General features: G+C 45.2%; 1 protein-coding gene across 16 annotated transcripts in view; it reads left to right on the top strand.

Annotated features, from left to right (window-relative positions):
* The first annotated feature begins 1,040 nt into the window (after positions 1–1,040).
* Positions 1,041–17,685, top strand: part of LOC1273048 (furin-like protease 2) — a 189,284-nt gene continuing 172,639 nt past the window's right edge. For 3 of the 16 annotated variants that reach the window (XM_061643355.1, XM_061643342.1, XM_061643348.1), the window contains exons 1-2: positions 9,155–9,571; positions 12,905–13,590. The gene's annotated coding sequence lies outside the window, so the exon portion shown is untranslated. Of the gene's footprint in view, positions 2,812–9,154; positions 9,748–12,904; positions 13,591–17,685 lie in introns of those variants that run through there. The other 13 variants (XM_061643347.1, XM_061643351.1, XM_061643352.1 and 10 more) reach the window with 10 other exon arrangements.

The raw sequence follows: 17,685 nt of genomic DNA, 5'->3' as shown, positions 1-17,685 counted from the left end.
CGGCAAGCAGGTACTTCGTCTTCGTCGCATTGATTCTCAATCCAATTCTTGCTGCTTCACGTTTGAGTCGGGTGTACGCCTCACACACCTTCGCTGTTGTCTTACCGATGATGTCGATGTCATCCGCGAAGCCGAGAAATTGGAGAGATCAGTAGAGGATCGTGCCATGGACGTCGTTGTCTAGACCCGCATTTCGAATGATTCCTGTGAGATTTGAACAGTTCCGACATCAAGTTCGATACTAGATACGTCCGACTGCAAGGTGACTTGCACTGCACCTCGTTCGTGGTGGTCTCTACGGCCGGATCAACGTCCCAGGGAAGTGGTACCGCTGCATGATGTCCATAGCTCTTTTTCCCGCCGCCTTGAAGTCGATGAACAGGTGGGGTGCGTAGGGATTTGGGCGCTCTCGGCACTTCTGGAGGATCTGCGGAGATGCAAAAATGCGGTCTGTGGTGGATTTGCCTCCGATTAGACTGGGAACATGCCTTAAAGGTCATATCCAGTACCATGGCCGTGTCCGTGAGGTCGAGATGCTACGACCAAACCGGAATTCACGCATGCGCAGACCATGTGCGCTCGGACGGCCAAACCAAAACTCTCACTCGTTTTCCACGATCGCTGCTTGCTTTTTCCTTTCGTTTTTCCGCGAAAATCGCGCCAATTCGTTTCGACCACGTGTCGCGGCCAACCGTCAAAATTGCAACAACAAAAAAAGCAACAATTTTTTTGAATCCAATCGCGAAATTTGAATTTTTCCGACTCCCGCCACACGCGACCGTTGAAAATTTTGAAATTTTTGCTATTCAAGTGGAATTCGACCATTTTGCTAGTAGTTCGTAATTTTTCCGTGCTTTTTATAAATTATTCTAACGAAATTCAACAATTTTGCGTAATTTTTTATGATTTTTTTTGTAATTTTCGTAATTTTTGCGAAAAAAAATAATTTTCTCAATTTTCCCAACATCTCCGTTCGACGGCCCACCACTAGGCACCACGGAGCGCTAGCGCTGTTGTTGTGGTGTGGCGGCGCTCGGTACTACTGCGCAAGACAGCTGATTGTCAAAATCGCTGCGTGTGTCCGTTGTTGTCGTGCGTGTGGGGGGGCTGCCAAACAGGTTTCGTTCGTACGGGGCTGGCCGCGTTTTGCGTCGCTAATTTCACGTGTGCCCGGTGCTGCAGTCGTGATCGCTGGTGCCCGAACGGGAAGTGCAAGTGCAGTGTGCGAAGTGAATGCGCCTTCGGTTCCGGAAAGCCCGTGCCCCCCGTGAGTCCGGTTTTGTTGATAAGCTTCGGTGGCTGTGTGTGTCTCCATTTGTGTCCCACAGGCACGACCCGTACGACGACTCGAGAGACAGGCAGACAGGTGAGGAATCGCGACCGCGAGCACGGAGGAGACCGGAATAGTAAAAGTGCTTTGCTTCCTCTACCGGCTTAACCTTCCCCACCGAGCGGCCGAGAGGTCGGAATCAGCTGGAGGTGGTCGGAAGCGGGAGAGAAATGGTAATTTACTTTCACTTTCCGAATGGTGTGCCAGCCGTTTCGGGGTTCCCTTGCTCTTTTCTGTGTGTGTGTGTGTGTGAGGGGGTAGCGGATTGGGACCCCTTCCGTGGTGTCTGTTTCTTTCGGATGTGTGAGCTAAAGCGGCGAGAGGGATGCCATTCCCGGGCTTGGTAAAGGGCACGCCGGCATCACCGTGAAAGCTCGCTCAAAAACCTGTGCCGCCTGTGCGCGAAACCAGGAAAGAAACTGCATCCGAAGGGAAGAATAGGCGAATCAGTGCATCAGGGTGCACTTGTTGCACTTTCGCGCAACCATTGCGCTGCCCCTTTTGTGCAATGTAGCAATTATTGGGTCCTGCAACTTGCATCACGATCAGCAGCATCGCCACCATCGTGTGCAAGAACGTCGTCATCGATGGGATGCCGTAGCGTTTCATCCCGAACGATCGTTACTCACAATATGTAAAGTGAACGATCAAACCGTCGGGCCCTTCAGCACCGATATGGGCGGGCTGGAAAAAGGGCCAACCGAGCTACACTCTATCACGGTCATCAGAAGCGGAGGCCCTACCCGTTGTTACGTGATTTTCATGAAGACACCCGAACGGGAATGATGTTGCAACCCGAAACGGTGCAGTTTGCTTGATCCGGATCGAGTGGTTGCCGGTATCTCATAATCCTGAATTATAGTCCGCATCAGGCTTCACTGGAAGGTTCATTACGAAGGCGCGGTTACGAAAACCAAATGGAAGGTTTTTACCGAAAACGAAGCACAGTGTCAGTTTGGTTTAAGTATTGCCATTCTTGGTTGGTCATCTTGGTGTTGCTCGTCCGGCAAGATCCACTTCAGTACCAAATGATTCTTACGATGGCTTCACATCGACCGAAGGAACCAAACCAGCCATGAAATAAGAGGCTCAGTGAGGCCACATCCATTACAGCGGTGGGTGTTTTTGCACAACCAAAAGAAGGAATAAACAAGAGCACGCAAATGACGTAAGCGCCTCAACAACACACACGAACTGTGTATTCCTCCCGCAGGCCTGGCGGTACGTACGTACGCACGGCGGCATCAGGCGGTTTGGGTTTGTTTATTTGTTTGCCAGACTCTCTTGCCTGGCCGGGCAGTTGGCGTGTACCGTCTTGTGGGCACGTTTGCCGTGGGTCTGAAATGCGCATATTATTTACGGATCGCGTGTGAGCGGCTTACCAACAGACGAGTTTTTCAGAAACCGAACCAGAAGCACGACCAAACGTGGTACAAATCGAAATGAGGGTACTTTAGGATTGGAACTTCCCGTATCGATAGGTGACTCAATTGGCATGGATTCGCCACCCATGAGTGTTTGTGGTTATTTTATCACATCTTTATCATTTAGCGCAATAAGCGATAGAGCAAATCGAAAAAAAAAAAACATTCCCCATTCGAAAATCGGTCCGTTACTGATAATAATGTTTGACCTGACCCACATGCCACCCCGGCAAACACCGGAACGATTCGTCGGGCTTTAATTATCGCCACTGGTGGCAGCAGATGGACAACCCAAACAACGTACCTACAGTGGAATGCTTTCAGCTTGTTCCGTTCCGAGCAAAGAACTTCATCTTGAACATCGCGTTTGGACAGCGTTCAAGGTGGGACACAACACACTCAACCACACAAAGCCACCAGACCAGGCGTCGATGCGAAAAATCCCCTTCGTGGTGCGTTTCTGTTCACGTACACGTACGCTGCGCAGCAGGTTAGGTGCAGTTGTCCACTTCCGGGACGGTTCCGCCGGCGACAGACAACGATGGGGCAGGTGCGGTGCGAGGTCACGTGTACGGTGATAATTGTACAGCAAACGGTTAAACGAAGGCCGCTCGGCGGAAGGGTGTGCTACGCTGCAAATCGGCGTCGTTGGGAGCGGAGCGAACGTTGGAAAGCGAACGGAACAAAGAGGCAAACCATCACCACCACACGGTTGGTGTGATTTTATTTTTCAACCTTGAATCGTCAAAGGTTGAGCCGAATGCATCTTGGAGATTATATCACCGTGTGTTGTCGGCAGAGGAGCGGAAGGACCGACCGAACGACGGCAGTGCTATCTTCACGCGTTCGATCGGTTCCGGCCGTACACGGTTGTTGCCGGTTGGGGCCAGAAGCACCGGATGAGTTTGATTTATTGAAGCGCTTATTTATGGTGGCGTGATTTTAGTGACTAGGCGGGTGTGGGCTATTGCAGGCTGCCGGAGGTGTATTTCGCTTATTGGTAAACACTGCTTTATTGACAGTGTGCATTAGCAGTGTGAAGGATGAACTCAAGCGCGAACAATATTCGATTAACTCTTTAAAGGGTAAAGAGAATTAAAAAAAAAACACTTAACGACCCTCCACTGCTCCAGAGTAATGAGAAGCAACGTGGCATACTTCACGAAACTCATTCTGTCCACAACCAATTGAAACCGCTCGGAATGGTAGAAACAGGTCTTGAAAGTCACCAAACATGGTCTCCACTCCTCCTGGTTTTTTTTTTGGACAGCATCATACGACAAATGGCCACAGTCTCTGCTGCCATCATGCGATGGCACTCGCTTTGAGGTGGCGCAATTTAAACCCACCGCTTTGCACCGTCGCCGTCTTCGATCGGTCGTGGCCGGCAGCACAACGCACTAATACTCTCGTCATTGCACAATGGGCATTTGCCGGGATGAAATTCAAAAAATCAACTTTGTAATAGCGCAATTCCAAATAATAGGTTTTAATACTAAGGGTTAAACTAAGAAAAATTCCAAATATGAGCTCTTTATCTGTTCTGGTTCTCTAGAAAACACCTCTCAAAGTCGAGATTTGTTAAAAAAACGCAGAAAAATCTTCACTTTTTTGGAAAACTTTAAACCTTTGTAACTTTTTCAAATATGAACCGATTTTGATAAATTTAGACATTTTATAAAGGATATTTAGTCAGCTTTTTAACACATGAAAAATTTTGAGCTAAGTTAATTTTATGCAAAAATATACGATAATAACTGAAAAAATTTCCCGAAAATTTTCATCATTTTAAGTTTTGACTTGATGCCATTATGGAAGTGGCGTAGAGTGGCGTTGTCTTATATATGTCACATCATAGTGTAATATATATGCTATCAATCTGTGAAGAAATATTCTGCGAAAGTTTGCGAACGCGAATTTTATTGAAGTTTTTTCACATCAACTTTTTCTAAAAATAGACACATGCGTAACTAGGCGGCTCCATAGGTGCCTAGTGTAGCGTATTTCGTGTATTCTACAAAAATATATTCTACGTGCTTTTGATCAACTTTCATTTCAATTACGAAGCTGTGTATCTTAGTTTCAGCTCATGTACTTATCTTATATGTAAATTTCTATTCTAACCTAACTTTATCATTAAATATAATGAAGCAAATCAGAACCAAATACCTTTTGGTCCTACTGCAGATTATAGAAGGATATAAGGAAAGTAATTCTTAAATTATACGCATAACAGGAAAACGTTATGAATGCAGTAGCATCTATTGGCGTTTTGGGAGAAGAAACTCCCAAAACTCATGACAAACTAAATATAAGGATAGAGGGGAGATGCTACAAAGAATATTTTGCAAGAAAGAAAATGCATCCAGAAGGACATTTTGTATAATGAGCTGTATTTCTCTGATTCGTTAACCAGTTCAATATCAGTAGCTACACGCACTAAAACAAAGACAGGGTTTAACTTTACAAATGAAGTAAATACTTAGTTTGTAGCTATCGTGCAATTTTGATTTTTTCAGATAGTTGTAAAACAAGAAGGATTTTTAGTTTTATTACCCCTTCTGAAGGCAGTACAGCACTTGGAAAGGTATTGGATGAATATTCAAAGACAAACAATATGTGCTGCTTTTCATTACGAATTTGGGAAGTACTTTATTTCAATGCACCTGCTCTATCTAATTATTTAAATGCCTTTATTCATGTCTTTAGAAAAGTGAACTAGACGTCAGGAGCTTGTAATAGCATCCACCTAAGTTGTGTATGTAAATTTTTAATATTTGTACTACCTGTGAGTAAAAGTGACGAGAATTAGCTACAATTGTCCTATACAAAGCAGAAAAAATTATTTTATTCAAAATTATTATGTTTTGCTTATAAATTATTATTATTATTATTTATTTAATCTTCATTATGGAACATTACAGTATATTTTAAAATGGTTTATACTATTAGCAACAAATAATACAAGAAAAAAAACACACAAAATTAATAAAACTAAGCAAATATCCATTAAAACACTATTTTATGTAGCGCCACCTGGTGGTATGGATGCGAACTACAAATAAAATGTTATTTACTATCATAATACTCTACTACAAATGATAAAAACTAACAATTTCTGCGAAAATAATTTTATCCCGCAATTTGTTCTAAACTGCCCATTGTGCATTGGCGTCATCGTTTGGAATGGATTTTTCAAACATCGATGCAAAACCCGCCGCGCGAGTTAGCCGTGTGCCGCGTGCGCCCCGCGCGACAACCTTCGCAGACCGATTGGCGGGATCCCCTCCCTCCCCCGTCCTCGTCATGTTAATCCCCTTTCCAGTGTTGCGCTTACCAATGTGGCCTGGGCGCATGTATCGGCTACCCGAAGTACGTGCTGGATTGTGGTTTGAAAGCTACGATTAAGGCGAACGTTTTAGGGAGGGAGGTTGTTGTTTTTTATGTTGTCGTTGTCTTTTTGTTCACCTCTCCTCCGCTGTTCTGGTGGCTCCAGCGTTGTCCAGCGCTTTATAAAAAAAAAGTTAAACTAATCCGGGGCGCAGGCTTCAGGTGTTAGAATTGCTACAAAATCATTCTACTTTATAGGACAATCATAAAGCGAAGCTTTTCGAAGCTACAAACTTACCAAATGCATGCACAATGACCGGGGGTTTCTCTTCAAATGGTGCATCAAGCTACCGTTTCGTACCTGGGCACATGCTCGCGCTCCCGATAAATGCATTTTTTTTTGTTGCTCTTGTCAGACGACCTGGTGGTGGTTGCTCTGTCATTTTTTGTTTGTTTGCTCCCCTCTATTGGAGCGGTACGTGTTCGCGGACCGGCATGCGCCTTCGCGCTGTTCGTTTGTATTCTGACAATTCGCGTCTATTTCAAATCACGCCAGCTGCAGCGGCCACGTGCAACCCTTTCCGCCCCACCGGTTCAACTCCTGCCCAACTAGTTTGGGGGGGTAGTTAGCACGATAAGGGGGACCACATACCACTATCAAAGCCGTGTCACACACATACTGGAAAGGGAATTTCGCTCACTGGCAAATGCACAATGGCGGCAATTAAAGCTGGTTTCTATTACGTTACAAGATGCGCGCAGGGCAGTAGTGGAGGCGAGGGGAACCGTTTGCCGATGCACCGCGTGTGTGTGTGTGTGTGTTTATGCAAAAGGGTAGCAGTTCTTTTTTCTGCGTTTGTGTTTCGCTTTCCGCGAATCGCTTGATTGCCATCGGGTGGTGGTGTGAGATGGTGGTGGATGTGATTTGTCGGTTTGTTTGTTTGTGTTTCTATTCCTACCTTATCGCAACGGTGCGGTGTGTGGGGTGCATCGTTTTGTGGTGGCTTTTTAATGGATCAATGGTGGATTGATTCGTTTATGGAAAAGGTGGCAGTTTGACAGGGTCGCATTTGTCCCTCTGATGTGTGTGTTTCTGTTCATGATGTTTGATAAATTATAAATTAATTGATAATATATTTTGAGGAAATTATTTAAAAAAAAAACTTTGGTAAAATTTGTATAGACAGTTACCGAGATACGTGATACCTCTTATACGCGGATTGGGTGATATGCGGTTCTCCGAAGTTATCATAGCATATCGTACCATCAATTGTCAAATACAAAATTAATGTAATTTTCGTCGATCATTGAAAAAAAGGTTCAAAATTGTGATTTTCTGTCAAACTAATATCATATTACTAATTTAGAGGCTAGATAACACCGCCTCAAGCAAAATTACACGACAATTAAGCTAATTGTAAATTTTGGAGTGATAAAATTGACTTCCGCGGAAATCCGATATAAACGCAGGTTTCTTCTTGGTTCGCTATCCCTGCATACTGCATGCAAACAGTTGCTAAATTCAAATCAACAGATATGTTAGTAGTATAGTAGTGAATGTGTGGTATTATAAAAGTCGCATATAATTTGAGCTGTACGAAGAACTATCCCCAACGAGATTCGAACTCAGTACTTATCGTGCGCTTACCCGAAGACTTCACCACGACACTATGTGCCCAGCTCAGCTTAGACGCGCTTGAATGCTATTATAAAGCGGCGAAGCTGTATCTGAATGTGGGTTAAATGAATTCTCTTTCCAGCTTTCGGTTGTAGCAAGTTTTGTTTGAATCATCGTTTGCCGTTTTTCGTGTTCCAAAAAGTTGCCATCGCAGGAATGCAGTTTTTGTGTGTGTTGGTTTTCGTTTTCTATTTTCTCGCACCGAATACATTTAACCCTGAACTACTGCCGCACGGTTGGGCGCCGCTTCCTTATTAACGTTTCCAGTGAGTGCTGACCCTGAGCTGGTTCGGCTGAAATCCATAAAATTAGTTTGCAAATGCTGTTTCACTTCTGCTGCATCGGTCCATCGGTTAAACGAAAACGTTCCTGTGGTGTTTTCTTTTCAGTTTGTTTGTTGTTTATTAATCGTCTTATTTCTTTATTCATTTCTTATTTGGGGATTCTCTTTCGAGACGCATCTGCTTGTTTTTGTGTGCTGGTGTAATCCTCCTGCCGAATTGGATACTCACCGGGGCCGGGGCCGGCCTGACGGGCTGACCAAACCGCTTCACGCGATTTCACTTTTCTTTACCGTCCTCTACATCCCCGCTCCGTTCCATAGTCGAAAAAGGGAAGGGGATTTTTGTGGTGTGACATTTTTTTCTTCTTCTGTTTATTTCTTAATGTCTCTCGAAGGACGTTTGCGCGAGATGTGAGGCAGTGGCAGAAACAATCTCCTATTTGTGAATGTTGTTGTAGTTGTTGTTGTTGTTTGTGAATGTATACTGCCCGAGCCACCGCGGTGCAATCGGAGAGCCACTCGACAACGCTCCGAAAAGAGTAGTGTTCTCTTTTCGGTGAAGGGCCTGAGAGCGTCCCTGAGGGCGAGTTCGTCGTTTTGAGCACGAGTTGTGTGGGGGGGGGAAGAAAGTGGGCGATGGTTCGGGTTTGCTTTTGTAGTTTCTTCACAGGAAGCTGTATCGATACTGGTCGATTATCAAACGTTATCGTGCTCTACTGTTGCGGCCGATTGCGTGAGGGGTTTGTAGCCACCTTATCCAACGAATGGTTTGTGCAACCGACGTGCCTTCACAAAACTCACCGGTTGGTTAATCAAGATTCGGACCCCCAGGTCGCCCACGAATTCCCATTCCCACTGTCGCGGTGAACCGCCTTCCGAGAGCAAAATTGTGCGTGTACTACGCGCTCTTCTCTCATTCTCTCTCTCTCCCTTTATCTGCGATGATGTTCATTGCTCGGGCGTTTGCGTGCGCGTTTGCGAAAGCTTCATCGCGCCTCGTGGGTTCGGGTTTTCGTGCCTCGAAGTCGTCGGCCGCGGTCGTGTACCGTTCATTTTGCGTTCATTTCACACTGGCCACAACACCACGGGGCCACGAGCAACGACAGTCTCGGGTCGGGTTTTGGGGCGGCATTCGGGTGGCTCAGCAGCAGCTGTTTTTGGGAGCTGGGCAGCAGGTTCGCTATGCCGCGCCGTGTTCACGCATTCATTCAGTGTTGGAACGCGTTCCGGTGCGGTCACGGTGTGTCGAAGACGATCGACAACGGCGATAAACGGACGAACGAACGCGAGCTCGCGGTAGTGTGTTTTTTTTTGTCGGTTTGTGTGTTGCGTTTACCACAGGGGTAGTGCGTGTTGCGTACCGCAAGTCGTTTCCCCTCCCCCTGGTTGTTGTTGCGTATGTAGCGCACCTTGTGCTCCCCCCTGCATCGGCTCGGGACAACTTTTCCCTTCCGGTTCTTAGCTGCCCGGAGAAGCGGAAATCGTGTGTCGCTTAATCTGATCGGCGGGTGTTGGAAAAGAAAAGTGTAAGTCCCTATGTTCCAACCCTACCCTTTGTGCGTAGCTCTGTATGTGTGTGTGTGTGTGTGTGCGTGTGTATTAGTGGTCAGCGCGAGGCCCTAACCCCAAAATTCATCCCTTCCGCTGTTGCACGGTGAATTCCGCGGGTTGCCAATTCGTACTTCTTCGTACCACTCGCAATGTACGTGTACTGGGTGGGTTGCGTTGCGCTTGTTGTCTTGTTTTTTTTTTGCATTTGCCCCACGAACACGAACGAACGCCGTCCCTCCCGTCAATCTTGCTGGCTGGGCATTCTTTTCCCCACGTCGTGCCGCCATCGGTGGTTGTCGAAGATGTTGTTGTTGTTGTTGTTGTTGTCTGGCCAGTTCAGATCAACTGCTGCTACCTTGTTGATCACCTTCGGGGTCGGTGTCTGTCTCTCCGCCACGACTCTTCGCTCCCCCCCATTCAGCTCTTCAGCGTTTTTGCTGCTGCTGCTGCTGTTGCGTTCACTGGGCCTGGGCTGCGAGGGCACATGAATTGTTGCGCAAAGCTTACCCACTCGGTTGGAACTACGTTCAATCGGGTTTGTGTGTGTGTGTGTGTTTGTGTGAGTGTTCGTATGCGAGCGTGATTTGATCCGATCACGGGTTAAATATGTCCAGCAGAAGTGGACAGTCTCAACGCAACCATAAAGCGATGTAATAATCGGCCAGCAGCCCCCTTGCCATCTGCGCCCCTCCTGACAACAAACCGCCACCCCACAGCATCAATCCAGTGGCTATGTGTGTGCGTGTTTTTTCTGCCATTTTTACGTCAAACGGAACAATAATTTCATCACGCTTTTGTTCGTTAACAGTGCCTAGTTTAGGGTATCTCTATGTACATGTTTATCTGTGTGTGTGTGCGCGCAAAAGAAACAAAAGTGTGCGAATTGTGTTGAGCAAAACAGAAACAAAAAAAAAACATTAGAAATTGAAGCATAAAAAACTCCCATGCCAATTGTGGGGACCGGTCGGGGTGTGTGTGTGGGCGTTGAAAATTAAAACAACCCACCGGAACCGGAACCCTGCGATTACGCTTCCCACCAGCCCAGCCGCTGCTGCCGGTGGCTTTGTGTGGCTGGTGTTTCTCGCATATTTTCCCTCCCGCCCGAGGAAGAGGGAGCAAGAAGAAGAAAAAAAGCGATCCTTTCCACCTCACCTATATTGTCCAGGTATTCTGGTAGGACGTTTTTCCCAACAAACATACAAAAAAATGCTTGTCCAATTTTCACTAGACCCCGATCTGTTGGGTTTGTGCTTTTTTGTTCTCTTCTTGTTGGCCCCATCGCCCTCGATTGATTGTGGCTACCTTTATTGTGTGCGTGTGTGTGCTTTTCTCTATGCGATATGGTTTTTGTTTCATTTTGTGCGCAAATTTTGTTGTGCCGGGGCACGGGGGAAAAGGTTTGCAAATATTATTAGGGATACGGGTGTTTTCGGTTAGAGAAGTAGCCCACACCAACAAAAAAATCCTCCTCTCTCTGTCTCTCTTGCACGCACACACTCATCGGCAAAAGGATTTGGCTCATCCACCGGCAATAGAGCTAAAGCTGTGCAGCTTTAGTCACGGACACAGCACACTGGCAATTCTCGTGTGCGTTTTATTTCATGCTTCCCGGGAGAAGTATTCCAACACCTGCCGATGGCAGCGGGCGTGGAGTTTTGGTTTGGGTTGGGTTAGGTCTGTGCTTTTTTTTCGTTTTGTCTGTTGTTTCGTACTTGGCAGACAGGACCAGAAAACGGAACCTTTCAGGGGGACGTGTATGCGTGTCAGTGTGTGTGTATATATGTCTGCTATGCTGCAACCGCTCTGTTGTAGGCGTTTCAATCGTCCTTTTTGGGATAGATTGTTTTCGTAGCCTCTTTCTTTTTGCTCACCAAGCAGCTCCAGCAGTCTCAGGCAGCTAAGATCCTGGAACCACTGCCACTGCTGCAGTGATTTCATCATCCGGCACCTTTTTGGTTTGGTTAGGATTCCCCCTCCACCCTCCCTTCCCCTCCTGGTACGTCCGATTGCAAATCTCGCAAGCCCGTCGCGCCCGCAACTCGGTGTCTCGGTGCGTATTGCGCGTCCCGGGCGAAACGAAACGACCCTTATCAAAGGCGCGTGTGAGGTGGACGAAATTGGACACCGGGAAAAATATTGGCCTATTGGTGGATAGCTGTTGCAGGCAAACGGGGAAAGAAGCTTTGCGAACGGAAATCAGGTGGCTGCTTCTGTGTGCGTGGGTCGTTGTGTGCAAGCAGTTGGGAAGGTTTGAAGTGCCGGGCCAGGAAAGGACAACAAATAATTCAGTGTTGAATGTTTCCGATTTTGTGTGGCGAAGAAGTGAAGGTTTGTGTGAGTGACGCTGGTGAGGAGAGAGAGAGAGAGAGAGACGACGACGCAGAGAAACAAACATGTGTGTGTGTGGGTTTGCTGAGTGGGTTAGGCTTTTAAGAGTTTGTTTCTTTGAGTCATAGCAATACCATACCAGCAAAGGATCGGTTTGTATTCTACAACCGGCTCATCGTGTTCTTGAGTTGCAGCAAACCCCCCCTGGGGGGTACACAATGGCGATGATGTCATGCCGTTGATGCATTGGGTGTACATTGGATTTTGTTCGCAACCTGAAAATCGCTTCGGCATGAAATTGCGCTTTTGTGGTCAACTTTAATAATTCAATTTGTCTTGATGTGAGGGCCTTGTATTAGAGTGTATGTCTGTCCCAAACAAAGGTTTGAACAAAGAATTTTACCTTCAAATTTAGTAGACTTTATGTCATCGGCCGGTACGCTGTATCGATTGTGGTTGGAAAGACGATAAAACTAATCTCTCATTGCCGAATGTTTAATGATCTTCCTAGAAGAGCTTTCTAAAGTCTAATATAAATCACACATTTTTCGGAAAGCTCCCAAAGTCAATTGAAACAAAACAGTAATTCCAATTTGAGACCACCTTAAAGTACTCTTCCGGAGCAACTAAAACTCCCTGTTGGGACATGTTTTGGGCAACAATAAGCGATTAGCACCGCTGCTGGTTTGTTTAGCTGCTCGCTCTCGATCTCTGTTCCTAAAAAAAGAGGTCCGTATCTTACTGTGGCCAGCACGGTTTGTGCTGTTGATTCCAACGCTGATTAAGTCAGCTGAGACACCCATTTCGGTGTGCTAAAAACCCGCCCCCGGGGGTTCTCGCCAAACATTGGGACAAACGCAAACTTTTTCCATTTAAAAGCAACTCATGATTATGTGACAGTTCTTTCGTCCCCGCGTTTGGAAGTTGTGCTGCTGGGAGTTTTATATTTAACATCCACTTTGTTTCTTTTTCATTTCCAGAATAAAGAGCACTGAGACTGAGAGGCAACAGTTGCGGTCGTTCGGTGTGCGTAATTTCGGGTCGCGTGACGACGGTGACGTGTGCAAGGAGAAGTAGCAGATGACGCATAGAAATCATTCGCAATCGCTAGAATCCGTCATTCGACCTCGTGCGTGTGTGTACCGTTAAAGTGTGCGTTATAGATGGTGTGAGCCCTTACCCCGCCGGTGGGCTTTTGCTTTTGGTTGTTGCCATTGCGAAGAGGCAGATGCTCAAAAGCGACCCGCACGCGTCACTCCGTCGGGTGGGAATTTAAAGTTGTGCAGTGGAAAATTTGGCCGAAAAGGCCTACGCGTCGTAAAGTTCTTGCAAGTGGAAAGCTGAAGTGATTGAAGAAATACTCGAGCATTAAAATAGTAAAAGAAAAGGTGAATTGTGAGCTTGTGTTTGTGCGTGACCGGGCGCGAATGCACAAGCTCCTCTCTAGCTTCCAACGAGTACGTTGGTTTAGCTTGTGTACGTGAAGATACGTGCGCTTCAAATTTCACCTAAGTGTCAATTTTAAAGGTACCGTACCTGCTTTGATCTAGCTCGTTGCAGTGAAGCGTCTTAAAAAAACCTGCGAAAGCTTCATATATTCAAACGCCGTCTGTCGCGGAGTGTCAGTTGCAGAATTGCCGTTTTACCAACGCACCAATAAGAACAGGTAAGTTTGAGACATTGTTCAGTGTAATGTGATGACGAGGCGTACGCTGGAGGAGAAGCACATTAAATAGAAAAAGGTAGACACTTTGCGCTTCCAAAAATGATTAATGAGATCTTTGTGGAATTGGCGTGTGAATGGTTTTGGGGATTATGTTTAGCGTTTCTCGAGATGGATTGGGGATAATAGGCATCAATATCCGGAGCCTATTCGGACTCTGCAAACGATTCCGATTCCAGAGCTGATTCCGGAGCCAACTCCTCACAATATGGAATCACAATCGGCACCGGAATCAGAATCGGTACTGGCACCGAAATCAAAAATATATCTGGAATTGGATCTTCATGCGAATCGTTTAGATTCTTTGCGGATAGCAATACAATCGTAGCAGCATAGGAATCAAACGCCTATTCTCATGGAGACGCTGATGTTGATTTCGATTTCGGAGCCAATTCCAAGTCCGGAGCCGATTCCGCAATCGATTCCAAAAACTGATTCCGCATCTACTACTCGGATTCGATTCCGACGATAACTTCATTTTTCCCATCACTAGTGGATAAAGCATTGATGAGGTTGAAAAAGTTGAGGAGCTTTGCTTGTGGTAATCATTAATCTAACCGGGAAACATTCTGCATTTAGTCTGTAGGTAAAATAATGACAAAATCAGAGAAAATGTTGGAGCTTAATTCTTGTTTTGAAAAGCATTCATTTTATTTCATTGCTGAAATATGTTTGTAATTCTTGTTAAGATTATTTACAAAAGGCTCCAGCAAGCGAATATTACTTCATGAATAACAACCTACAAACATATTTCTGATCGTCGCAATCCCAATTGCTTCGATGTATCCGGTCCTCTTTGTTCACCTTTCAAACCTGTCCAGCTTTGAGACACCATTTAACGCATCTTGTAAGCGCGAAGATACAAGCTGCTCAAATCCATCGGTACAAGCCCAAACACAAATCCATCATCATGGCATTAATCACTCACCTGTGTGACATGTCGTTTGGCCGCTTTCGGGGTTGTGCGTGGGCCACCGCCCGTTCGAGTTTGGTCCATTTGTGTTTGCCCCACACAGCTCCTTCCACCTCTTGTTAGCGTAATTTTTTAACAACGCATCATGTGCCGTTTCACGACGAACGCCGGTGTGATGCAACCGGACCGATGCCAATTCACGATCATCTTGCTCTGGGGGTTTGTGCGGTAATACGCGAGCCGCCGAGTCCGGGTGACTGGGTGAAGCAAACGCTTGTTTGCGCTTGGTTGCACGCAATCGAAACACAACGCACGATAACGCACATACCGGTCGGTTTCGTTTTTCACCTACCGTGGTGCCCACTTTTCTTATCGAGTGATCGAGTTTCGAAGATGTTCGCCACCGCCACCATGCGATTGACGGAAATTACGGCCCGACCGAAGGAAATTACGCATGACTGCATTCGGGGGTTTCGATTTCAGCTAGAGTCTGCTCTCGATTTTTAAAAGCAGCTTTTGCATTTGCACCGTGTGTGGGTCGGTTGGCCGATCATCAGCTGCTGCTGCACGAGTTCGGGGTGGAAGAAGGTGGTCGTGTCTGTGCTGATTGGATGAGGTGGTTTTCGTAGACGAAGCGGCGACCATAAACACGTTACTTAACACACGCGCGGTGGATCTTGCTTTCTGCGTCGTCAAGTTTAAAAAAAAAAAAAAAAAAAAAAAAAAAAAAAAAAAAAAAAAAAAAAAAAAAAAAAAAACCGATCGGTGCGCATTTCCCTTTATTATGTTTCCTTCCCTAATCGTACGCTTTCATCGCCCTCGACTGTGTGCCCTACCGTGTGTTGTTGTATCAGTTGTGTGTTTTCGTTTTCCGCTCGGTTCCGACGCATAAAAGACGAACTATTTCACTTTGCACGTCCGGCAAAATGTGGAAATGTGCGTTTATAGGGCTCGCGACGCTGGGTTTGAGGTTTTCAGTTTTCACTTTTTAATTAGAAAAGCTTACTTTTTTTATTCAGGATGGACTAGGGAAAAGCTTACTTAAATGAGTGAAATTTTAAAGAAAATGCACGGGGAAGAAAGTGAAGATCGATAATGGGATCATAAAAATGAGCTTCGATTGAATACTTTTGATAGGAAGATTGGATGAAGGGTTGATAGAGAGAGAGGTTGATGTTTTTCTTTTGCTAGTTTCTCTCATTTTATGTTGAACAAGGCTGATATATAGTAAAAAGTTTTAAAAACTACCCTTGTTCTGTAAAATAGAATGTTTGACATGATAGTAATTTTATAGTTAGAGTTAAACGATTGGAATGATTTCTGCGCGTCGTTCGTTGGTTTTATTTCGTCTTTTCCGATAATCGAAAACCAATAAAAAATTGTCAATGCAATAGAAACATTCCACGCCGTCCCCTTCACAGTAGGGAAAGGAATGTTAGTTTATGTACTGTGTGCGTTCGTGTTGGGAGGGTTTTATTTACAATAACGAATTTGTTTTATGAATATTTTACCCTTTCTACTGCATTCCCATACGAATAAAAAAAAACTCAACCAAAAAGCACAAGCGGTCGGTAAGGCTGTGTGCGTGCTATATACATCCCTCGGTTTAATACCGCAAAAAATGGCCACTTCGTTTGTTCAACTTTGACTGCGTTTTAAAAGAATCGAATCGGGAAAGCGGGAAATTGGAGCAAAAAGGCAGAAAAATCAAACTCCATCCTAAAAAAAGACCTTTCGCCCAAACACGAAAATGTGAGCATTTGCTGTCGGGTAGGGTGAAGGTGTGGTTGGAAAAATAAACAAGAATCCCGAATGATGGGTCGCACAGGAGAAGAAGAAGGAAAAAAAAACGACTTAACGGGTTGAGTTGTGCATTTTTCAGCTCGTTTGAACGTAAAATTTACACTAATCAGTAAACTTTGGTTGGTTGGTTGATTCACTTCACCGGTTCACCGGTGTACAGCGTGGCGCTTTGTGCGCGAGCTTTTGACACACGAACCGTCCGCCGGCACGAGATAACCGACGGTGATCGTGATATGCGGAGTGGTGATTTTTTTTCTTCTCCTGATCGGGTTCCGTTTTTTCGCTTCTTTCGAGATAAATTTTCAGATTTTTTTTTCTTTATTGCGGGGTTTTCCTGCTGCTGCCGGATGCCGTACTTTGCGAGCGATGCCCGGGGTACGCTGCTGTGTCAGGGGTTTTCCGGGTGTTTTTTTTTTCTATGCGTACCAGGCACGTGCCTTTGTTCGATGGTGATTGAATTTCGGTTGACAAAGTTTGGGAAAACTATTGTGTGCGAATAGTTGTTTGCTGCCTGTTTTTCTTTGTTACGGTGTTTGGAGGAAAAATAACTTTTTTCAAAATTTTATTATCATTTTCCATTGTGTGCTCTCTGTGTGCTCCGGGAAGCGTTTGCTGGTGCGGTCAAATGGCGCTTTAATTAAATATTCGGCATTTTTACGATAGAAAGTTTTTGTGTGAATGGTGATCAAAGCGCGCAAAACACATTTAATTATGGGAAAAATTCAATTAATGTTTACAAAAAGCAATAAGACACAAACATCAATGCCGATTTTGGTGTGACTTTATGGATATTAATATATGGCTTTGTATTATATTTTCTTGTTCTATATTGCTTCAAAAGATTATGGTGAGAATAATCTTCAAAGAGCTTCTCGAACAACCAACCATTGAGCTAAACCAATGCTATTGTCTAGTAAAAAGGGTGGTCACTTTGTAGAAGAAGTTTAAAGCAATGTTTTGGCAATGTTACACTATTTAGACATGTGTGAACACTCTGGAACAGGCATTCAAACATACTATAAAAAGAAAAGGAATAATGAGCTTTAAAGCAAAAAGTCGTTAGAATGTATTTTTTTTGCTCTTAAAACGGTATTTTTGAAAACAAAAGAACCATTCGAACCTTATGAGTCAGTGCTACAGAAAAGCAAAAGCCAATAACCTTAGGACCGGCCGTTTAGCACAATGAAACTGTTTCATATTTCACTAACCATTGTGTATGTGGTTACTGAGCTCCTGAGATAGCTTTATTACACCATTGAACCCCCATCCCCATCCGGCACACTGTTGCTGCGAGACGGCACACTGTTTCCTCGTCTGTTTGC

This window comes from Anopheles gambiae, chromosome 2 (genome assembly GCF_943734735.2).
Source record: "Anopheles gambiae chromosome 2, idAnoGambNW_F1_1, whole genome shotgun sequence".
Lineage (NCBI taxonomy): Eukaryota > Metazoa > Arthropoda > Insecta > Diptera > Culicidae > Anopheles > Anopheles gambiae.
Note: the sequence above shows the minus strand (reverse complement) of the source record. Positions and strands in the feature narration are given on the sequence as shown.